This window comes from Pseudophryne corroboree, chromosome 9 (genome assembly GCF_028390025.1).
Source record: "Pseudophryne corroboree isolate aPseCor3 chromosome 9, aPseCor3.hap2, whole genome shotgun sequence".
NCBI classification, from domain to species: domain Eukaryota; kingdom Metazoa; phylum Chordata; class Amphibia; order Anura; family Myobatrachidae; genus Pseudophryne; species Pseudophryne corroboree.
In genome coordinates, this window is record NC_086452.1 from 81,988,703 (window position 1) to 82,012,699 (window position 23,997).

At 44.8% G+C, this 23,997-nt stretch overlaps 1 long non-coding RNA gene across 2 annotated transcripts in view; it reads right to left on the reverse strand.

Annotated features, from left to right (window-relative positions):
* The window catches only part of LOC134956708 (uncharacterized), a 240,495-nt gene that overhangs the window by 12,710 nt on the left and 203,788 nt on the right, over nucleotides 1-23,997 (reverse strand). Inside the window, exons 4-5 of one of the 2 annotated variants that reach the window (XR_010186114.1) lie at nucleotides 5,879-6,062; nucleotides 3,349-3,533 (exon numbers count right to left, since the gene is read on the reverse strand). The exons of the other annotated variant lie outside the window; for it this stretch is intronic. This is a non-coding gene — a long non-coding RNA (uncharacterized LOC134956708). The remainder of the gene's footprint in view (nucleotides 1-3,348; nucleotides 3,534-5,878; nucleotides 6,063-23,997) is intronic. 2 annotated transcript variants of the gene reach the window in all.

Sequence of the window (23,997 nt, forward strand, 5' to 3'; positions counted from 1 at the left end):
GCAGCATGCTGACTACCTCTTCCTTCTGCGGAGAGCTGACATTTACAAAGCTGTCTAGTGAGGGAGAGGTTTCCCCTCTGTAATGGGGAGGGAGATGCAAAATAGTGTCCAGAGGTTGTAAAGCTTCATAGATCTGAGTTATTGGATGGCAGTCTCTAGGTTACAGCTGTGCTTTGTGATCCATATCTACAGCATTTCCTGTAATCTGAAAAAGGTCAGATTATGGGTGTGCACAGGCGCTTCTCTGCATGTGTGTCATGTGAGTGGTGTGAAAGGGCAATACTACAGCAAGGTGCTTATTCTAGGGCAGGTGCATTCCCAGTGTATTGAGCTCTATATTCATGTACTCAGACTGAACTATTTTCGCTCTGTTTGGGCATATAGCATGCCTTCCAACTGTCCTGATTTTTGCGGGACAGTGCAGTTTTTTTAGGATTGTCCCGCTGTCCCATCCGCAGGCCGCAGTTTCCTGCAGTGAGGATGGGGGAAGTTGGGAGGCTCAGTGTCACTCACCTTTCTGCTTAGCAGAGTGGCTTTGGGCATGACAGCAGCTCAGAGAGTGCTGGACATGCCCCCATAGTGATGAAAACGGGAGGCGTGGCTCACGATCAGGGCATTCCTGTGAAGCCATGCCCCCTTTTGCTGACCTAATTAGGCCCTACAAAAAGTTTGGCGGTATGATATAGCATACCCTCCAACATTTTACACATAAACATCGGTACAACTTAGGAAAAGGGGCGTGGCCACGTGTAAAGGCCTTTTCTATATTTTCAATGGAAGTTTGGAATGTCAAAAATCGGTACAGACCATAAAAAAAGGTAAAAGTACAGTTGGAGGGTATGATATAGCCCAACTGTCCCGATTTTCACAGGACGGTCCAAATTTTGGGGGACTGTCCCGCTGTCCCATCCGTGGACAGCAGTGTCCCACGATTGGGGGGGGGGGGGCAGTTGGGAGGCTGCCTTTCACTTGCTGCTCTGCGTCTATTCACAGAGACAGGGGGACTGGGGGCTGAGGGCATGCCAGCAGCTCACAGAGCGCTGGCCATGCCCCACAGTGACAGAAAATGGGGGGGGGGCTCGTGATATCAGCATTACCACAAAGCCACATCCCTGTATGTGAAGCCACGCCCTTTCTCTCTGAAGCCACACCCCTTTTCCACCAGTCGCAGCTTTGCCACGCAGAAGTCCCACTTCCTGATTCATAAAAGTTGGGAGGTTACGATATAGGGGGAGATTTATCTAAGCTTGGATACAGATAAAATGGAGAGAGATAAAGTACCAACCAACCAGCTTTTAACCGCCATGTTACAGGCTATGTTTGAAAAATGAGTTAGGAGCTAATTGGTTGGCATGGGAACCGGTCAGGATCCTGGTCTTCAGGATCCCGGCAGTTGGAATACCGACCCCCCCACCAGAAAACGGCAAAATAATTGCAATTGATGAAGCTATCAGTACTTTAGATCAATTGAAATGTTAACGGAGTATGTGTATTGTTCCTGCAGTTCTGAGACAGTTGGGAACTGTGGACTTGATTCTAGTTGAATTTCAGCAGTTATTGTGTATGTAAAGGTCAATGCACTAAAAAAGTTATTTTTATTTTGTTGTTTCTTTGAATTTGATAAAACAGCGGTGTATCCAGGCCAGTCTCACGTGTTTATCTGACCCAGAAGGCTCTAGTCTCTCTGAAATGCTCTGTCTTACTGTAACAGGAAGTACATGCGGATAATCACTATCAAATTGTGTTATTCTAGCATCTGATATCAGCTCTCTGCTGGCCTCCGTTTCTGATAGTCGGCTTGTTTCTTGGTATTCTATTTCTGGACTTGCTAGTAAATGTTATTTGCTTCCTGTAAGAATATAAAATCTAATTTTAAGTAATTTAATATCAATACTTAATTGAACACATGACATTCAGCCTCGAACGGAGATGCACATGGAGCTGCGTCTATACTCCTGTTACGGTTGTTCTTACTGTGCAATATATGTCATAGGCAAATGATACCATGTTTATAAATACATTCATTTTAGATCAGAGGATCTTGTGTGTATGTGTATTTAAATGTATTATTATCCGTGGTACCGGCCATATTGCACTAGCTTCTGGAGCAAATGAAAGATCTCTCATAGCTGGCAATGGAACTCTTCATTACATAGACAAAATACTGTATAATACCACCTTTAGTTAAGATGTAGGTAAGTGAAACTGTTATACAGAGCACTACTGAGGGAATACATACGATTGGACGGCAGCCAAGATGTCGGCAGTCACATGACCGACCGTGACTTTCCAACACTAAAAATGCCGACATTGGAGGTGGTATTTCTAACCCCCCCAACCCTTGGGTGGGGGGTGTGGTGGTGGTGGTGGTGGGGGGGGGCGGTTAGGGGTAACCCTCAGGAGGTGTCAGCTGCGGCTAACACTTGGGTTGTGGCAGCTAGGGCTCACCCTCCCAGTGCCTAACCCTAACCCACATGTACTATTAAGGCTTGCGGCCACGCTTTCCCATTCAGGTTCCATGGAGCTCCTGCCTCCCACCCCTTCACAGTATGGGTCCTCTATCTAAAACCTGGTAAACTCAAATGTCTTATAGACTTCAGTTTATAAGTGAGGTCCAACCATCGGATGGGTCATTATGTCGACCACACTTAGGTCGACAGTCATTATGTCGACAACTATTGGTCGACATACAGTAGGTCGATATGGTCAATAGGTTGACATGGAAAAAGGTCAACATGAGTTTTTTTACTGTTTTTGGTGCACCGTGTCCCCTCGCATGGCTCGCTTCGCTTACCGTTCCCAATTGTAGTCAACGTGGATCGTAAAGTATGAAAAAGTTCAAAAAATGAAGAAAAAAAAGTGAAAAACTCATGTCGACCTTTTTCCACATCGAACTAGTACATGTTGACCTATTGACCATGTCGACCTAATGCATGTCAACCAATAGTGGTCGACCTAATGACTGTCGACCTAAGTGCTGTCGACCTAATGACCGTATCCCCATCTGAGTGTTGCATCACCACCCACTCTTATAGCCGGGCCAATGTCAGGGTGAGGCTACAACCTTTTCAGTGGATAGGTTCCTGCACTGTACTATAAGGATGTATGCAAGTGACTGAGTGAGTTGAGTAGAATGGACACACAGTATAGCCCAATAGCATATCATCCATTACACAGCCTATGCTCCTGTCTAGATCCCTGTGAACTCTGATGGACCCGGTTTTCCCATTTTTAGGATTATTTATTAACAAAATACATTGGGAACTGGACCCTATCCAGTATATTGCCTAGGGCCCCATGCTGTCATAAGATATCACATATCTGGCAGAGAAGACAGAGCAGTCTCACCCAAATCCATTATGGGCAGAATATTATTCAAGCACTGCAGGTTCCATCCTTCAAACTCAGGGGGGTATATTTACTAAGGTCCCGATTTTGACCGAGATGCCGTTTTTTCTTCAAAGTGTCATCTCGGTAATTTACTTAGCAAAAATCTTGGCAGTGATGAGGGCATTCGTAATATTTTGGAAGACCTAGGAAAAAAATCACAAATCAATACACCATCGGTCAAATACGCCTGCAATTTGGTAGAAATCGGTCATTTACTAAAAAGTGCAAAGCGGTGAGGTCACTTTCGGTCAACCGCTGACCTGAAAGTTCCCACCATTGGTTACAATGGAGCGCATAGGCGCTACATTGTAACACTGCCGTGTGCCGCCTGTCAGACAGTACAGGAGCACACAGCCGATCAGGAGGGTGCCACAACGTGGCGCTCCCTGATTGGCTGAAGAAACCCACTTAGACATCAGTCAGAGGGGCTTTCTGGCATTCGGGGAAAGGGGTCCCATGTGAAAACATGGGTCCCCTTTCAGTTCGTGGTCGGGTGTCCCGTTTTTTTATTTTTACAAGTACGTGGATTACAAATGGATTATCCGAGGAGCCCTCTACACTGGATTTGGTGAGTAGGATTTTTTCAACAGGTACACCATGGATTCTACTGGAGAAGGGGACCGACCCTCGTGTGAACATAAGGTAAGTATGTGTATATGGTGGTGTGTATGTATGCATTAAAGTTATACTTTCAAGGTGTGTGTGTAATGTTTTTATTGGGGTATTTTTTTAGTAGTAGTACTACAGGTACCAGCGGGCCCGGTTTTCCGCCGCATGCTGGTACTTGTGGTTCTCCAAGTACCAGCTTGCGGGGGAGGCTTGCTGGGACTTGTAGTACTGCTACTAAAAACAATATTCATTACTTTCAACAAAGGCTATCAGCCCCCCATCCGCAGCCCATTGGATGGGGGGACAGCCTCGGGCTTCACCCCTGGCCCTTGGGTGGCTGGGGGGGGACCCCTTGATTGAAGGGGTCCCCACTCCCCCAGGGTACCCCGGCCAGGGGTGACTAGTTGGATATTTGATGCCACGGCCGCAAGGTACTGTATAAAAGTGACCCCCGGCTGTGGCATTATCTGTCCAGCTAGTGGAGCCCTTTGCTGGTTTCAAAAATACGGGGGACCCCTACGCTTTTTGTCCCCCGTATTTTTGGAACCAGGACCAGGCACAGAGCCCGTTGCTGGTTGCTTAAATATGGGGGAACCCCTGTCAATTTTTTTCCCATATTTTTGCAACCAGGGCCGGCTCAAAGAGGCCGAGGCTGGTTTGGCTTAGAAGGGGGGACCCCACGCAATTTTTTTTAAAGTTTAAACATTTTTTTTTTTTTTTTTTACAAGGTGCACAATGAAGCCCTGCACGGATCTCTCAGATCCGGCCGAGATTCATTGTATTAAAGTTGGCAGTGTTTTACAAGTCACTCACGTAAAACACTGCCTAAAAAAACGAATGACATCGACATCGGAAAAACCGAAAATGCAGAATACGGCAGCTTAGTAAATTAGTCGTAATCAATTCAAAAAGTTGCATATTTACACTTTCGATGTCATTCGTGATTGAACTTTGACCTCAAACGGGAAAATACGATTCTTAGTAAATTTACCCCAGTATCTTTATGTAATTCGTTTTGAAGGGGTAAAAAGAGCCACCCAGCTCCTTCCCTGGATTTGTTTAGTGACTCACAACAGTGATTTCCAATTTAGCTATGAAACCAGCCAGCAGCTTTTCAGTTTGTCACCTCAGATCCTCAGAGCAGGAGGGCAGCTGGCTTACCATGCTTTGTTCTTATGAGAATGTAGGTGGTCATTCCGAGTTGATCGCTTGCTAGCAGTTTTTAGTAGCCGTGCAAACGCTATGCCGCCGCCCACTGGGAGTGTATTTTAGATGAGCAGAAGTGCGAACGGTTGTATCGCAGAGCGCCTGCAAATATTTTTTGTGTCATTTCAGAGTAGCTCAAAACCTACTCAGCGCTTGCGATCACTTCAGACTCTTCAGTTCCAGATTTTACGTCACACACCCGCCCAGCGTTTGCCCAGCCACGCCTGCATTTTTCCAAACACTCCCTGAAAACAGTCAGTTGCCACCCAGAAACGCCCACTTCATGTCAATCACTCTGCGGCAACCAGTGCGACTGAAATGCATCGCTAGAGCCTGTGCAAAACTGCATCGTCCGTTGTGCCCGTACGTATTGCACCGCATACACATGCGCAGAATTGCCGATTTTTAGCCTGATCGATGTGCTGCAAACAAATGCAGCTAGCGACCAACTCGGAATGACCCCCATAGAACGGAGGTTAGAATAAGGAGACTTGTGTAAGGCATAAGTATGGAATAAGTTTAGTCATTTGTTCTTTACAGTATCATATAAAACGAGCTCCGACTTCCATCTACCGTCTCTGCTGTCTCTTTCCGAAAACTCAAACGTGATTTTCTGACTCAATTGCTTAATGCTGTGTGACATAGGAATATATGTAATTTCCAGCCAACGCACCTGATCTAGAGAAACCATAAGCAGCTTGATTTCAGTTCCAAGAATCAACAGAGCCTGGTGACTTGGCTCAGTTGTGGAAGAGTATTCAGAATGAGCCAATTTCTGCCTTCAGCATTTATTGAGACTGTGTTCCAGGCTCCCTTATATACATTATGACTCTGATGTAGAAAGGCTGCAGATATTGCTGAGAAAAATATGGAGAACAGTAATTACGGTTTGGGTAAGCAGCGTGTTTGGATGTTATTCAAGTATATTATTCAACTCTATTTATCCATTATCTGTAGCAAAAGGATGGAGGATGTTAACCACTCCTGTGTGATAAATCCCACCTGATAGTAGATATACTGTACCTGCCCTTTGAGATTCATGTAATTATAGAAGAAAGTGTATGCTATAATGTATGGGCAGCATGGTTTGTGTAATGGATAGTATTACGTCCACACAGCACCTACTGTACATTATAGTCTGCAATTCCATTGACATGCCATCAGTGAACTTTGCCTATGTGAGATGGTTACTGTCCAAGTACACATCACAAGTGCTGATGTATCTTCTGTAGTTGCTTAAACTTGCACAGAGAGCATGTCTAGTGCAATAAACCGTGCAAGATATGGTCCGCAGACATACAACTCTACCGTGACCATGGGCATAGCTATAGATGCTGCAAGTGGTGCCAATTCTATGGGGCACAGAGGCTTAGGGGTTCCACCACTGGGGCCTGACTTCAAAAACAGTTGCACCCAGGTCATAAAGTTGTCTACCAGGTTGACCGCTGAGGACTATGTGGCATAATGTGAATTGGGTGCACCGTGTGGCATGTGTATTGATAGCAGTAACTAGAAGTCTGGGCACCCTTGGGAACATAAATTACTTGCCGCCATCCCCTACCCCTATAAATAAAAAAACAACACAACTTTTTTAGTTTTAATGGAGGCTAGGGGGCCTATGTGATAAAATCGCCCAAATCCGTTCTGCGATAATTGATTACATCGCAGGGATGTATCAATTATCGCATGCAGGGATACAGCTTGCAGTCAAGCTCTGTCCCTGCGATGACACGCCGCAGCATCATCAGGGTATTTTTCATAAAAAAAAACCCAGATGTCCTGCTGCGCATGCGCCGCTCCCGCCGACATCACTACTACCGCCGCCCAGTCGACCCCCCAGTCGCGCCGTGGACCCCTTCCCAAGCAGATCAATATACTTATCAGTCCAGGGAGCCGGTCCGCGCTGCTTCTGCTGGGATGCCCGGCGCCGTATCCTGTGTGCTACTGTGACCCCCGGTGCTGTAAAGTGTGCTATCGCTTTGCAGCATCATTTTACTGCACCGGGGTCACATTGCAGCACATGGGGGACCCGGCGCCCGGCAGCACTCACTGGAGCAGCGGACACCGGCTCCCTGGACAGGTGAGTATGTTTTTTTTTTCTTTTTACACTTTGATCAGCTTGTGTGTCCATCGGGTCTCGCTCAGCTTTCTCTGCCAGGGGCAGAGAAAGCTGGGCAAATGTCTGCCAATCGCAGTGTTGCCCAGTGATCTCGCCAGCCTGAGCTGCCGAGATTATCACAGGGCACACTGCGGTATTTTTTCACATTTTTTTTTTTTAGTAAATCTGGTCAGATTGCATTTCCCATTATAAATATGGGTTATGCGATGTGGCTTTCTAAAAAATAGTGAATTAAAGGGTTTGGAGCAGTTTTTCATGAAAACTGCTCCAAATGCCCTTTAATACAATCAGGTGATACTAAAATAAGGTATAAAGTAGGGATGTGCACTTGAAATTTTTCGGGTTTTGTGTTTTGGTTTTGGGTTCGGTTCCGCGGCCGTGTTTTGGGTTCGACCGCGTTTTGGCAAAACCTCACCGAATTTTTTTTGTCGGATTCGGGTGTGTTTTGGATTCGGGTGTTTTTTTCAAAAAACCCTAAAAAACAGCTTAAATCATAGAATTTGGGGGTCATTTTGATCCCAAAGTATTATTAACCTCAAAAACCATAATTTCCACTCATTTTCAGTCTATTCTGAATACCTCACACCTCACAATATTATTTTTAGTCCTAAAATTTGCACCGAGGTCGCTGGATGACTAAGCTAAGCGACCCTAGTGGCCGACACAAACACCTGGCCCATCTAGGAGTGGCACTGCAGTGTCACGCAGGATGGCCCTTCCAAAAAACACTCCCCAAACAGCACATGACGCAAAGAAGAAAAAAAGAGGCGGAATTAGGTAGCTGTGTGAGTAAGCTAAGCGACCCTAGTGGCCGACACAAACACCTGGCCCATCTAGGAGTGGCACTGCAGTGTCACGCAGGATGGCCCTTCCAAAAAACACTCCCCAAACAGCACATGACGCAAAGAAGAAAAAAAGAGGCGCAATGAGGTAGCTGTGTGAGTAAGATAAGCGACCCTAGTGGCCGACACAAACACCTGGCCCATCTAGGAGTGGCACTGCAGTGTCACGCAGGATGGCCCTTCCAAAAAACACTCCCCAAACAGCACATGACGCAAAGAAGAAAAAAAGAGGCGCAATGAGGTAGCTGTGTGAGTAAGCTAAGGGACCCTAGTGGCCGACACAAACACCTGGCCCATCTAGGAGTGGCACTGCAGTGTCACGCAGGATGGCCCTTCCAAAAAACACTCCCCAAACAGCACATGACGCAAAGAAGAAAAAAAGAGGCGCAATGAGGTAGCTGTGTGAGTAAGCTAAGCGACCCTAGTGGCCGACACAAACACCTGGCCCATCTAGGAGTGGCACTGCAGTGTCACGCAGGATGGCCCTTCCAAAAAACACTCCCCAAACAGCACATGACGCAAATAAAAATGAAAGAAAAAAGAGGTGCAAGATGGAATTGTCCTTGGGCCCTCCCACCCACCCTTATGTTGTATAAACAAGACATGCACACTTTAACCAACCCATCATTTCAGTGACAGGGTCTGCCACACGACTGTGACTGAAATGACGGGTTGGTTTGGACCCCCACCGAAAAAGAAGCAATTAATCTCTCCTTGCACAAACTGGCTCTACAGAGGCAAGATGTCCACCTCATCATCATCCTCCGATATATCACCGTGTACATCCCGCTCCTCACAGATTATCAATTCATCCCCACTGGAATCCACCATCTAAGCTCCCTGTGTACTTTGTGGAGGCAATTGCTGCTGGTCAATGTCTCCACGGAGGAATTGATTATAATTCATTTTAATGAACATCATCTTCTCCACATTTTCTGGAAGTAACCTCGTACGCAGATTGCTGACAAGGTGAGCGGCGGCACTAAACACTCTTTCGGAGTACACACTTGTGGGAGGGCAACTTAGGTAGAATAAAGCCAGTTTGTGCAAGGGCCTCCAAATTGCCTCTTTTTCCTGCCAGGATAAGTACGGACTGTCTGACGTGCCTACTTGGATGCGGTCACTCATATAATCCTCCACCATTCTTTCAATGGTGAGAGAATCATATGCAGTGACAGTAGACGACATGTCCGTAATCGTTGTCAGGTCCTTCAGTCCGGACCAGATGTCAGCATCAGCAGTCGCTCCAGACTGCCCTGCATCACCGCCAGCGGGTGGGCTCGGAATTCTGAGCCTTTTCCTCGCACCCCCAGTTGCGGGAGAATGTGAAGGAGGAGATGTTGACAGGTCGCGTTCCGCTTGACTTGACAATTTTGTCACCAGCAGGTCTTTGAACCCCAGCAGACTTGTGTCTGCCGGAAAGAGAGATCCAAGGTAGGTTTTAAATCTAGGATCGAGCACGGTGGCCAAAATGTAGTGCTCTGATTTCAACAGATTGACCACCCGTGAATCCTTGTTAAGCGAATTAAGGGCTCCATCCACAAGTCCCACATGCCTAGCGGAATCGCTCCCTTTTAGCTCCTCCTTCAATGCCTCCAGCTTTTTCTGCAAAAGCCTGATGAGGGGAATGACCTGACTCAGGCTGGCAGTGTCTGAACTGACTTCACGTGTGGCAAGTTCAAAAGGTTGCAGAACCTTGCACAACGTTGAAATCATTCTCCACTGCGCTTGAGACAGGTACATTCCACCTCCTATATCGTGCTCAATTGTATAGGCTTGAATGGCCTTTTGCTGCTCCTCCAACCTCTGAAGCATATAGAGGGTTGAATTCCACCTCGTTACCACTTCTTGCTTCAGATGATGGCAGGGCAGGTTCAGGCGTTTTTGGTGGTGCTCCAGTCTTCTGTACGTGGTGCCTGTACGCCGAAAGTGTCCCGCAATTCTTCTGGCCACCGACAGCATCTCTTGCACGCCCCTGTCGTTTTTTTAAAAATTCTGCACCACCAAATTCAAGGTATGTGCAAAACATGGGACGTGCTGGAATTTGCCCATATTTAATGCACACACAATATTGCTGGTGTTGTCCGGTGCCACAAATCCACAGGAGAGTCCAATTGGGGTAAGCCATTCCGCGATGATCTTCCTCAGTTGCCGTAAGAGGTTTTCAGCTGTGTGCGTATTCTGGAAACCGGTGATACAAAGCATAGCCTGCCTAGGAAAGAGTTGGCGTTTGCGAGATGCTGCTACTGGTGCCGCCGCTGCTGTTCTTGCGGCGGGAGTCCATACATCTACCCAGTGGGCTGTCACAGTCATATAGTCCTGACCCTGCCCTGCTCCACTTGTCCACATGTCCGTGGTTAAGTGGACATTGGGTACAACTGCATTTTTTAGGACACTGGTGAGTCTTTTTCTGACGTCCGTGTACATTCTCGGTATCGCCTGCCCAGAGAAGTGGAACCTAGATGGTATTTGGTAATGGGGGCACACTGCCTCAAGAAATTGTCTAGTTCCCTGTGAACTAACGGCGGATACCGGACGCATGTCTAACACCAACATAGTTGTCAAGGCCTCAGTTATCCGCTTTGCAACAGGATGACTGCTGTGATATTTCATCTTCCTCGCAAAGGACTGTTGGACAGTCAATTGCTTGGTGGAAGTAGTAAAAGTGGGCTTACGACTTCCCCTCTGGGATGACCATCGACTCCCAGCAGCAACAACAGCAGCGCCAGCAGCAGTAGGCGTTACACGCAAGGATGCATCGGAGGAATCCCAGGCAGGAGAGGACTCGTCAGAATTGCCAGTGACATGGCATGCAGGACTATTGGCATTCCTGGGGAAGGAGGAAATTGACACTGAGGGAGTTGGTGGGGTGGTTTGCGTGAGCTTGGTTACAAGAGGAAGGGATTTACTGGTCAGTGGACTGCTTCCGCTGTCGCCCAAAGTTTTTGAACTTGTCACTGACTTATTATGAATGCGTTGCAGGTGACGTATAAGGGAGGATGTTCCGAGGTGGTTAACGTCCTTACCCCTACTTATTACAGCTTGACAAAGGCAACACACGGCTTGACAAATGTTGTCCGCATTTCTGGTGAAATACTTCCACACCGAAGAGCTGATTTTTTTGGTATTTTCACCAGGCATGTAAACGGCCCTATTCCTCCCACGGACAACAGGTGTCTCCCCGGGTGCCTGACTTAAACAAACCACCTCACCATCAGAATCCTCCTTGTCAATTTCCTCCCCAGCGCCAGCAACACCCATATCCTCCTCATCCTGGTGTACTTCAACACTGACATCTTCAATCTGACTATCAGGAACTGGACTGCGGGTGCTCCTTCCAGCACTTGCAGGGGGCGTGCAAATGGTGGAAGGCGCATGCTCTTCACGTCCAGTGTTGGGAAGGTCAGGCATCGCAACCGACACAATTGGACTCTCCTTGTGGATTTGGGATTTCGAAGAACGCACAGTTCTTTGCGGTGCTTTTGCCAGCTTGAGTCTTTTCAGTTTTCTAGCGAGAGGCTGAGTGCTTCCATCCTCATGTGAAGCTGAACCACTAGCCATGAACATAGGCCAGGGCCTCAGCCGTTCCTTGCCACTCCGTGTGGTAAATGGCATATTGGCAAGTTTACGCTTCTCCTCCGACAATTTTATTTTAGATTTTGGAGTCCTTTTTTTACTGATATTTGGTGTTTTGGATTTTACATGCTCTGTACTATGACATTGGGCATCGGCCTTGGCAGACGACGTTGCTGGCATTTCATCGTCTCGGCCATGACTAGTGGCAGCAGCTTCAGCACGAGGTGGAAGTGGATCTTGATCTTTCCCTAATTTTGGAACCTCAACATTTTTGTTCTCCATATTTTAATAGGCACAACTAAAAGGCACCTCAGGTAAACAATGTAGATGGATGGATACTAGTATACTTATGGATGGACGAGCGACTGCCGACACAGAGGTAGCTACAGCCGTGGACTACCGTACTGTGTCTGCTGCTAATATAGACTGGATGATAATGAGATGAAATCAATATATATATATATATAATATCACTAGTACTGCAGCCGGACAGGTATATATATTTATTATGTAATGACTGATGACGGACCTGCTGGACACTGTCAGCTCAGCAGCACCGCAGACTGCTACAGTAAGCTACTATAGTAGTATGTATAAAGAAGAAAGAAAAAAAAAAACCACGGGTAGGTGGTATACAATTATGGATGGACGAGCGACTGCCGACACAGAGGTAGCTACAGCCGTGGACTACCGTACTGTGTCTGCTGCTAATATAGACTGGATGATAATGAGATGAAATCAATATATATTATATCACACTAGTACTGCAGCCGGACAGGTAGATATATTTATTATGTAATGACTGATGACGGACCTGCTGGACACTGTCAGCTCAGCAGCACCGCAGACTGCTACAGTAAGCTACTATAGTAGTATGTATAAAGAAGAAAGAAAAAAAAAAAACACGGGTAGGTGGTATACAATTATGGATGGACGAGTGACTGCCGACACAGAGGTAGCTACAGCCGTGGACTACCGTACTGTGTCTGCTGCTAATATAGACTGGATGATAAGGAGATGAAATCAATATATATATGTATATATATATAATATCACTAGTACTGCAGCCGGACAGGTATATATATTTATTATGTAATGATTGATGACGGACCTGCTGGACACTGTCAGCTCAGCAGCACCGCAGACTGCTACAGTAAGCTACTATAGTAGTATGTATAAAGAAGAAAGAAAAAAGAAAAAACCACGGGTAGGTGGTATACAATTATGGATGGACGAGCGACTGCCGACACAGAGGTAGCTACAGCCGTGGACTACCGTACTGTGTCTGCTGCTAATATAGACTGGATGATAAGGAGATGAAATCAATATATATATATATATATATATATATATAATATCACTAGTACTGCAGCCGGACAGGTATATATATTTATTATGTAATGACTGATGACGGACCTGCTGGACACTGTCAGCTCAGCAGCACCGCAGACTGCTACAGTAAGCTACTATAGTAGTATGTATAAAGAAGAAAGAAAAAAAAAAACCACGGGTAGGTGGTATACAATTATGGATGGACGAGCGACTGCCGACACAGAGGTAGCTACAGCCGTGGACTACCGTACTGTGTCTGCTGCTAATATAGACTGGATGATAAGGAGATGAAATCAATATATATATATATATAATATCACTAGTACTGCAGCCGGACAGGTATATATATTTATTATGTAATGACTGATGACGGACCTGCTGGACACTGTCAGCTCAGCAGCACCGCAGACTGCTACAGTAAGCTACTATAGTAGTATGTATAAAGAAGAAAGAAAGAAAAAAAAAACCACGGGTAGGTGGTATACAATTATGGATGGACGAGCGACTGCCGACACAGAGGTAGCTACAGCCGTGGACTACCGTACTGTGTCTGCTGCTAATATAGACTGGATGATAATGAGATGAAATCAATATATATATATATAATATCACTAGTACTGCAGCCGGACAGGTATATATATTTATTATGTAATGACTGATGACGGACCTGCTGGACACAGTCAGCTCAGCAGCACCGCAGACTGCTACAGTAAGCTACTATAGTAGTATGTATAAAGAAGAAAGAAAAAAAAAAACCACGGGTAGGTGGTATACAATATTATATATATATTATATACAATTATATATATATATATATATATTAAACTGGTGGTGACTGGTGGTCAGTTCACTGGTCACACTATCAGCAACTTGCAAGTAGTACTCCTAAGCAGACAATCACAATATATATTATACTGGTGGTCAGTGTGGTCACAATGGCAGTGTGGCACTCTGGCAGCAAAAGTGTGCACTGTACGTTATATGTACTCCTGAGTCCTGCTCTCAGACTCTAACTGCTCCCCACTGTCAGTGTCTCCCCCACAAGTCAGATAATATACAGTCACACTATCTATTACTTCAGCAAGTAACTAGTACTCCTCCTAATGCTCCCCAAAATTACTACTGTGTCTCTCTCTACTGTCTCACTCTCTTCTCTATAAACGGAGAGGACGCCAGCCACGTCCTCTCCCTATGAATCTCAATGCACGTGTGAAAATGGCGGCGACGCGCGGCTCCTTATATAGAATCCGAGTCTCGCGATAGAATCCGAGCCTCGCGAGAATCCGACAGCGGGATGATGACGTTCGGGCGCGCTCGGGTTAACCGAGCAAGGCAGGAAGATCCGAGTCGCTCGGCCCCGTGTAAAAAAACATGAAGTTCGGGCGGGTTCGGATTCCGAGGAACCGAACCCGCGCATCCCTAGTGTAAAGGGTGTGAAAACACCCCTTTTCACATTATTTTAGTAAAAATAATGTTAATAAATAAACCTATAAGTCCCTGATTATGTCCTACCAATTCATATTCTCCACCACCTTTTGCTCAATTGGAAATATGACAGGATCTCTCCCTCCCTAAAAATTGTCATCTTTTGTTCCTCACCATCACCTGACTTATTCCTACAGTTACACCTGCCTACACATAGGGGTAAATTTACTAAGATGGGAGTTCTATCTAAGATGGGATGTTGCCCATAGCAACCAATCAGATTCTACTTCTCATTTATCTAGCACCTTCTAGAAGATAATACCTGAAATCTGATTGGTTGCTATGGGCAACATCCCATCTTAAATAGAACTCCCATCTTAGTAAATTTACCCCATAGACGGGAATTCAATTAACTGCATTGGGTTAAGGTTTCACCGCTGGTCGACTTAGAGCGCATATTGCATCCTATTTTCATTCTGTGCGTCCCTGCGACCCATGCTACTCCTATAGAAAATACTTAGCGTGGCTCCTGTGCTGTAATTCTACAGTGTGCGATTTGGGGTAACTGCATGAAAAACTGGGGAAATCACCCTGAGCCCCAGAAAGGTGGCAAATAATGCTGGGTAACAGCGTAGAAGGCTAAGAGTGCCGATAAGTAAAGTATATGAGCTTTTTTATTAGCAGTGGAAACATAACAGTAAGCAAGTGTTTCATTAAAGTAAAGTCTCTAGATTATTTTGGGGTACAAAACAATGGGGGTTATTAAGAGATGGACACAGATCACTGCATACGCAGCTAGATCTGCGTTCATCTCAGCACATGCTGGGGGCCGCCCAGCACAAGAGAAGGGCGAGGCGGAATATGTTTGAGGCTGCCCCTTGATACGTCCGCAATTAGATTGCAGACGCATTGGATCTAAGGTTGACCCCTGGCAGCGCAACCTGGCTATGCTGTCAGGTGGTCAGTGGCCATTTTTTTTTTCGGAGTGGCTGCGTGTGATGTCACGAAAACGGCCCCAGCCCGCCCTCATTTTTCTGGCGTCGAACCCGCAATGCCGTAACCCCGCAACGCTGTCACCTGTCAGTCACATTGCTGTCTCTTCCATCGGGGATGCGACTGTAATGTGTATGGCCGCGCAGCCATTGTTCAGCCGCTGCGCATGTGCAGTTTGCCGCCACCGGCAAACCGTGCTGCGGGGCTGAATGACCCTCCATATCTGTCATTTAATTTGTAATATTTTTTGAGCAAGTTTAAAAAATGTTGGGAGTAAAAACATGTCCTATATAATTACATCCATTTTTTTTTAGCTCTTTACAGAAATCACTTGAAAATGTACATGTCTTTATTGGCCGGATTATGCTACTTAAATGTCTCCAAGTCTATAATTATTTATTGGCAGTTCAGGTATGTTTAGAGTTTCAGCGCTGACATTTTTACTTGTAAATATTTTTCCCTACTTTCCACATACTCAAGCTGCCAAATAAAATCGACATAAACTCTCATGAAGACCCATGATAACTTAATACAAATTCTCTAATTGAATAGCAAAAAGTCACGATCATGGTGTTTTTTTTGCCACTTTTAGCAATATCTTGTGAACTCGCGCCTAAATGAATTGGCCCTATAAATGTTATTGCTAAGTGGGATAGAAATTTGAAGTGAAAGGTTGGGGGCCTGCGGGCTGCCTTGGACCCCAGAAGATTTTTTGATATTGTGAAATACATTTTAGATGCTTTTTCGTAACACTCCTGCAGCAGCTGAGACTGAAATATTAGGCTACTTAAAACATTCACATTATATGCCTATATATGCCTTCCAGTTCACGTTATATACGCCACTGTGCATGCTTCTAATTCACATTATATGCCTATACGGTATATGCCTTCCAGTTCACGTTATATATACCACACTGTGCATGCTTCCAATTCACATTATAAGCCGCACTATGCATGATGCCAATTCACATTATAGACCACACTGCGTGTTCCCTCAATACACATTATGGCACGCCATGCTCTCAATTCAAATTATATGCGACACTGGCCCTCACCCCATATTATTTTTTACTAACTTGCCGACTCCTGTCCTGTCATTTTTTTCCAAGTGACGTCTCGTTATTGCTACGCAGGCTGACAAAGGAGGAGGGAGAGGTGGGCCAACAAATGGCAGTACCACCTGTATCATTTATAATGCTTGGCGAGGCACAGCTGGCCTTGCAGTGTGACTCCTCTGAGGGGAGACCTGTTGACTGTCAGGCCAGAAGGCATAGTTTTGTCTATGGCCAGAATGGCATCTACCCCTTCATCCAGTGCCACAGGCAGCTGCCGTCCTGGCTAACCTCTAGTTATGGCATATTGTTAACGTGTGGAACTACAATGTGGCAAAATAGAAACTGGGTGCACGGTGTGGTATAATGTAAACTAAGGCACTACTGTGGGGCATAACATTTACTAGGGCACCATTATAGTTCATAAAATATACAAGGGCACTACTGTGGGGCATTAAATTAACTAGGGCACCACTATGGTGCATAATTAAAATGAACAACTGCTGTGGAGAGACTTGTCTCTTCTAGAAATATTGAAATGTTGTCATGGGGCCCACAAGTAATGGCTATTAATGGCCAGTTTGTGGATATAACACTGATTTCACAGATATATTCTGAAAACTACTAAATTACAGGGAGAACTTCTGGTATTTGTGGGCGATAGAAGTGGTAACTCTTGGCTTCTCCAGCTCTTAGGTTTATTGGGATAAGCTTCCACAAGTTCACTAATAAACAAAAATGATCTATAGAACAGGTAAGCCTAATGTGGTTCCGGAACTGGGTGTAAGCAGCGCTCAAGGAAAATTCTGGGATGCCCTCTTTAAACAAGTATACACCTCAGTTACCAAGCATTCTGGCCAATTTTGAGAAATATTGACAATTGTCCAGGGGTGTCTATCTCCAAGGTCGTAAAGAGCCCTGCTGGTGAGGGAGGTGCGGCCACAACCACCTAGAAAATAAAAAAAATGTGTAACACTATGGGCGGTATACAATTCTTTCCACCCCCTTCCACACCCGTTCTGTTTCTGCTGACGGGCGTGGTATCATCATTTCAGCTTTCTACCCCTGGGGTAGCGAGGCACCCTAAGCGTTAATGCAGCTAAACCTGATTATTATGGACGCGATATGCGCAATAACGGGGATCACTTTAGAAAGGAGATTGGGCTTGATATATCATTTGAATACTGCCCTATGCTTACTGATGCAGCAAAACATGCCAAGGATGCAGCATTCTTCCCCCTGCACAGCTGGCCCAGCCCCTTAAATAAGTCTGGGCTCAGGTAAATAGTGCCCACTACCCCCTCAACTCTGTCTGCGCCACTGTCTATCTCCTTTAATCATCACAAACATCCTCATAGTAGAACAACTCTCCAGTTTGTTTTCTTGTATTGTATAAATTGATGGAAATAATGGAGAGCGCTGAAACACAAACGGCACTTCTTTCTTGGTCTTTCTCTCCTTCAGTCCCGTGTTACAGCACATTTCACAGCGCTTAATGAAGAAATGTCAAAGAACAATAGAAGTATTTTCTTAAGGTTATTTTTTTTGCTTCGTCATTTCACTTGCAGTCCTGTATTACTTCTGTACTCTACAGAGGCTGTGGGGAGCGCTTGGCTGCAGACTGCTCTGTGCTTGCCCAGGTCATTAGATCTGTATTATTGGCGGCTGATACTGTGTCACTTTGCAGCTGTAATCACAATGGATGGAAGTGTATACATTTCTCCATCTGTGAAAAAATTACAAGTGCACAGTCCTGCCGCAGCCTCACCATCTCGGCCAGGCTGTTTGGTACACCAAATATGTTTCTGCTTGAAGTATTTTGGACAGAGGAATCACTGTTTAAAAAACATGCCAGCTTTGATAGATGTGCTCTTTAATTGGGAAATTCTTGGCTGTGCTGTTCTACTTCTCGTGTCTGTGTGATCGAACACATTTCATTATTGTCTCACAACATTCCAAGCCATTTGGACTGTGTTATTTTTTATTTTATTTTTTATTTTTTACGAGATCTAAGAAATGAATACATTACATTTGTAGTTGGCAGGTTTTGTTGATCATCCTTTCATACATAATTTAGGTTATTGGCTTAAGAATATTAAGTGCTGATTGTCAAAATACAGTACCTTCAAAATGATCTTAGACTGTAACGTTTTCATTAAAGAGAATTATCTTATGTTCACTTTTCATTTCTGATGTATATTAAATTTTAGGGTATTAAAGCCTCAAACATTTTTAGTTTCTTAATTGATCAAAGAAGAGAAATGTGTATGTTACACATCATTTTATGTGATATTGTATCACAGTATACTGTATATAAGCCAATTTATGGATTTATGTCTGCCAGATCCTTGGCTGCATTTTGTCGTATTTCCAGTCCTAATTGGATATGGTCACACTCCCAGTACATTCCCAGTAAAATCATGCCCTAACCCAAGAATGTCATGAATATCCCATGACACTAGACCATGCCCCCAACAATTATTTTGTGGGTGGATTATAACACATTAACAGTAGAGTTCTGGGTGAAGAAGATCAATGGGTCTATTTATGAAGTGGTGAAAAGTCAAATCTGAGATGACACCATCGGACAGGTGGACAAAGGCTTAGTCTCAGTTTCTTCCAAAAGAAACCCACCGCCTACCCATAGACCCCTATGGGGACAGCGGCCTTATGGGGTCATTCAGAGTTAATCGCAGCAGCAAATTTGTTAGCAGTTGGGCAAAACTATGTGCACTACATGGGGGGGGGGGCAGATATAACATGTGAAGAGAGAGTTAGATTTGGGTGGAGTGTGTTCAATCTGAAATCCAAACTGCAGTTTGAAAATAAAGCAGCCAGTATTTACCCTGCACAGAGACAATATAACCCACCCAAATCTAAAGGTCCGTACACATTAGATGATGTCACTCTGTGAGCGACGTCGTCTAATGTTTCCCCTCCCGGGCTGGCCGGTCGGCGGCCAACTGTACACACTGAGCGATATGACCGCTCATATCGCTCAGTGACATCACGCCTCCGCCAGCCCTGTATGCAGGTCGTGGACGACAGTCCAGATCCTGCATACATGCACTGGCGACAGCGACAATCAATCGTTGCCGACCCGCGGGGCCGCGCATCGGTCATCGCTGGCGGCATACACACTTGCCGATAAAATGAGCGACGTCGCTCAGGGAGGTGGAAAATGAGCGACATTGCTCATTTTATCGGCAAGTGTGTATGGGCCTTTACTCTCTCTGCAAATGTTATATCTGCTCCAACTGCAGTGCACATGGTTTTGCCCAACTGCTAAAAAATTTGCTGCTGCGATCAACTCTGAATTACCCGCTTAGTCAACTCAACAAGTTCCAAAAGCCTAGATTTTTGCAGCTAGCTAACATTGTCTCATAATGGCATTATCTTCAGTATATCAGAAATTGGTGGAGAGGCTTTACTTGATCACCTCTGGGTTAAACCACTATGTATCACGGAAGCTAACTTCGCGTGATACTTTAACCCTTCACCAGCAATGTTAAACTGCTGGTGACAGGGAGAAAATCTTTGTTGAAGAGAAGAGATGCTCACAGACCCCTGTGTTTTGGTTCTAATTTATCATCGTGTTTTGGTTTTGGTATTGGCAAAACCACCCTCAAGTGTTTTGGTTTGGATTTGGACTTCGGTTTTGGATCAGATTAAAATCGACAAAAATATCGACAATAACTATTGAGAAAAATCGCTAAAAACATTTTTTTGCAACACATAACCCAAAATTCAGAGTTAAAATCCGAATTCTGAACCTTGGGAAGATCCGAACCGGGACTTGGTTAGGATTGGATCTCCTTGGGGAATCAAGACTAGGTTTTGGTTTGGTTTGGAGCCACAACATTTGGGTGGATTCGGATTTTGCACATCGAACTGCACATCTCTATTAAAGGAGTGTGGTATACAAGTTAGACAGTTAAAAGATAGACAGTCATTAGGTTGACACCATATGGTCAACAGTCAAAAGTCCGACAGGGTCAAAAGTCCGATAGTGAAAAGTCTGACAGGGTTAAAAGTCCGACAGTCAAAAAGGTCGACAGGTTCAAAATGTCAACACAAAATTTTATTTTTTTGTTGTGTTATTTTGTGTTTTTAAAAAAAAATTCCCAAGTTTTTTTTAAATTCATCCCCCTTGAGGGCTTGCGTCACTCGCCACGCTTAGGGCGAGTGATGCTTCGCTTTTCGTTCGCCACAAGGTAACTAAAGGTAATAGTTTGTGACATGGAGAGTAAATGTAAAAGTTGTAAAAGCATGAAAAACCACAAAAAAAGTGTGTTTACATTTTTTTGACCCAGTCGACCTTTTGACTGTCGGTCGTTTGACCCTGTCGGACTTATGACGCCGTCGGACTTTTGACTGTCGACCATATTGTGTTGACCTAATGACTGTCTATCTTTTAACTGTCTATCGAATGTATCAACCACCTCCCTTTTAAACAGCAGTGTATGGTAAATAAAATAGATATCTAAAGGTCTATGGAAAAGAGAAGATGAAATTTGACACGCTACTAAATAGGGAGCTCCGCATACCACCAATCTTAGAAATGAGCTATACTGTAGTCAGGGCCGGTTCTGGCGCTCTGAGCGCCCCGGGCGGCAATAGGGGTCATGGCTTCGTACAGGAGGGCATGGTCATTTACGCCCCCTGTACAGACTGAAATGATGTGCGGTGCGCGATGACGTCATCGCGCACCGCACAGCAAAGGTCTTCTCCACGAAGGGAAACTAGACGCATAGCATCTAGTTCCCTTTGTGGAGAGGACCTTTGCTGTGCGGTGCGCGATGATGTCATCGCGCACCTCACAGTAAAGGACCTCTCCACGAAGGGAAACTAGACGCGTATGCATCTAGTTTCCCTTAACAGCGGCAGCGGGGGGCAGCGGCCAGCGGCAGCAGGCGGGCAGCGGGGGGCACACAGCAGCAGCGGATCTTGCCCTGGTGCGGCGCCCTCCGGATGGCGCCCTGTGCCCTCCGGAAGGCGGCGCCCCGGGCAAAAGTCCTGCTTGCCCGTGGCAAGATCCGCTACCGACTGTAGTTCTTAAACAATGGCAAGAAAAAGCAAAAACATATAAATATACAGTACTATTAGATATACATGCCAACATTCTGGCTGCCAGGTTGGCATAGGAGACGGGGGGGGGGGGATGTCGTGTTACAGGGGAACATGGTCGGGAAATGTGATGCTGAATAGAGGTGAAACCAGGGGCATGGTAGCATTGCCACATCATCGTGGCTCCACCCCCACTACATAATGCCAAGATTACAGGCATTGAGGAGCAGTGAAAAGGGCCACAATTCGCGTCATTGGACCCCCTGGACAAGCTAAAGAATGGTGGCAAATGAGGTGGGATTCAGCAGGCTGCAGAGGGGAGGGAACAGGCGGATGGCGTACAGTCGGGAGACTAGTTCACTCTTCTAGAAGCCTGGGAGACTGACTTCCAATTTTTGGAGCCACACGGCAGTTCCCGGGAGAGTAGGCAAGTTTGCTATTAGATCCTTGCGGTTATATTTAATTTTATATACTTTTTAACACTTTCAGAACTTTTGACATTTTTTTTCATGTTTACTATGTTTGTAGCAATTGTATTAATCTATATACAGTATAGTGCTCATTGCACACATCGGTCATCCCTCACCACGCCCCCTCTTACACTTTCCTCTGCCTCACATGCTAAGACTATTTCTCTTTTACTATTTATTACTATATCCTTGAATTACAAGCAGTATAGCCCTACAGGAGAGACTGCCGTATTTCTTCATTATCTTCACACGGCCATCTTAATTCAGTCAAATACAATGTGCTAATGAGCACCAAACCCTAATACACCCGTGTTAATGTCCAGCGAGCCCTACTGTGATATGCTAGTGATAATGCCTGTCAACTTGTTATATATTAATAACATCAGCAATGTCAGGGCTAATGCCCAGCAATATCTTATTTGGCAGTGAACTGTAATTTGCAGGTGAGAATGACCATTAAGATGCCCAACAGTAACACTTATGCCCATTAAGAAACACATTAGTAACAGTAATCCTCAAAGATACCTGTCAGTAGCCCTTATTTGCAATAATATTCGTATCAGTAGGACAATAGTTTGAAGCAAAGTCCAAGAAGATGCCTTAAGCCTGGCACCCAAGTAATGCCCAGTAAGGTTTCATCTTTAATATTATTACATAGTTGGATCTCATTTAGATATTGCAATGCATAGTAGGATGCCTACCGGTAAACTCAATGCCCAGTAGTTGGACTCATTATGGCCCAGATTTATCAAGCCTTGGAGAGTGATAAATTGCACAGTGATAAAGTACAAACCAATCAGCTCATAACTGTCATAATTCAAACACAGCCTGTAACATGGCATTTGGGAGCTGATTGGCTGGAACTTTATCACCGTGCAATTTATCACTTTCTAAGGCTTGATAAATCTGGACCTATTACAGCTGTTATGGCCAGTGAGCTCTGGAGGAGGAGCAGTGTAAATATAAACTAATCAAAACACAGGACTCAAAGGATCTAGGACTCATATAGAAAGACTGTGCCAGGAAACCCAGAATCGGTGTTGGCCTGAGGTTGGCATCACTGACTTGACTTTATCACACAAGAGAGTTTTTTTCAGGCACAACCACAACCACTACATATATATTGGTCTGGATGCAATGAAGTCCGAGTTGTCCAGAGGTGTCGGTTCCCGGCAGAACTCAGATGTTTTTTTAACGTAGTTAACTAACTAATTACCTGGGATTGTTGACAGCTTCTAAGGGAAACATTGCCCTCTTCTGTAGTACTACTGAGGTGGGAAATGTCCCACTGTGCGGCCACCAGTTCTTACCTGGCTCCTTACACATCATACCAATGATTATCTCGTTCATTCAAATTGTTGATGCTTCATTTTACTATTCCTTTTTAGATGTTCTAATAAATAAAGCACAAGTTGTACACAGGTGTTTTTCATTGTATGAACAGTTGATAACAAACAATTACTCAATGCTGCTTAATCTTTTTTGTATCCTATAGATGGATTAGGCATTTTGGGATGAAGAAGATTTGTAGAGGACATCAAAGTTGTGATTAGCATCTAAATGTAATCGGTTGAGTGGAAAAGTCCACGCCACAAACCGAAACATAATATAAGAACTGTGCCATCTACAGGTCCATATAACGTCTAACAGGTTTTGACAATAACTATATTTTTCTTATCCTCTCTCTTCTGCTCAGACAAAGGAAGAGAGTGCCTGCAACAATGACCATGGTCTATAAAGAAGTGTGCCATTGTTAAGGCTTTGGATCAGTTATTTTTTTTCTTGTACCTCTTCTTTGTATAAATAAAACATTATTTCAGATGTTCAATTAAGATAAGTGCCCTTAATTTACAGCCTCACTCTGTTGTGCTCTCTCATTATTCAGAGCACTGTCTGTGATTCTCACAGACAATT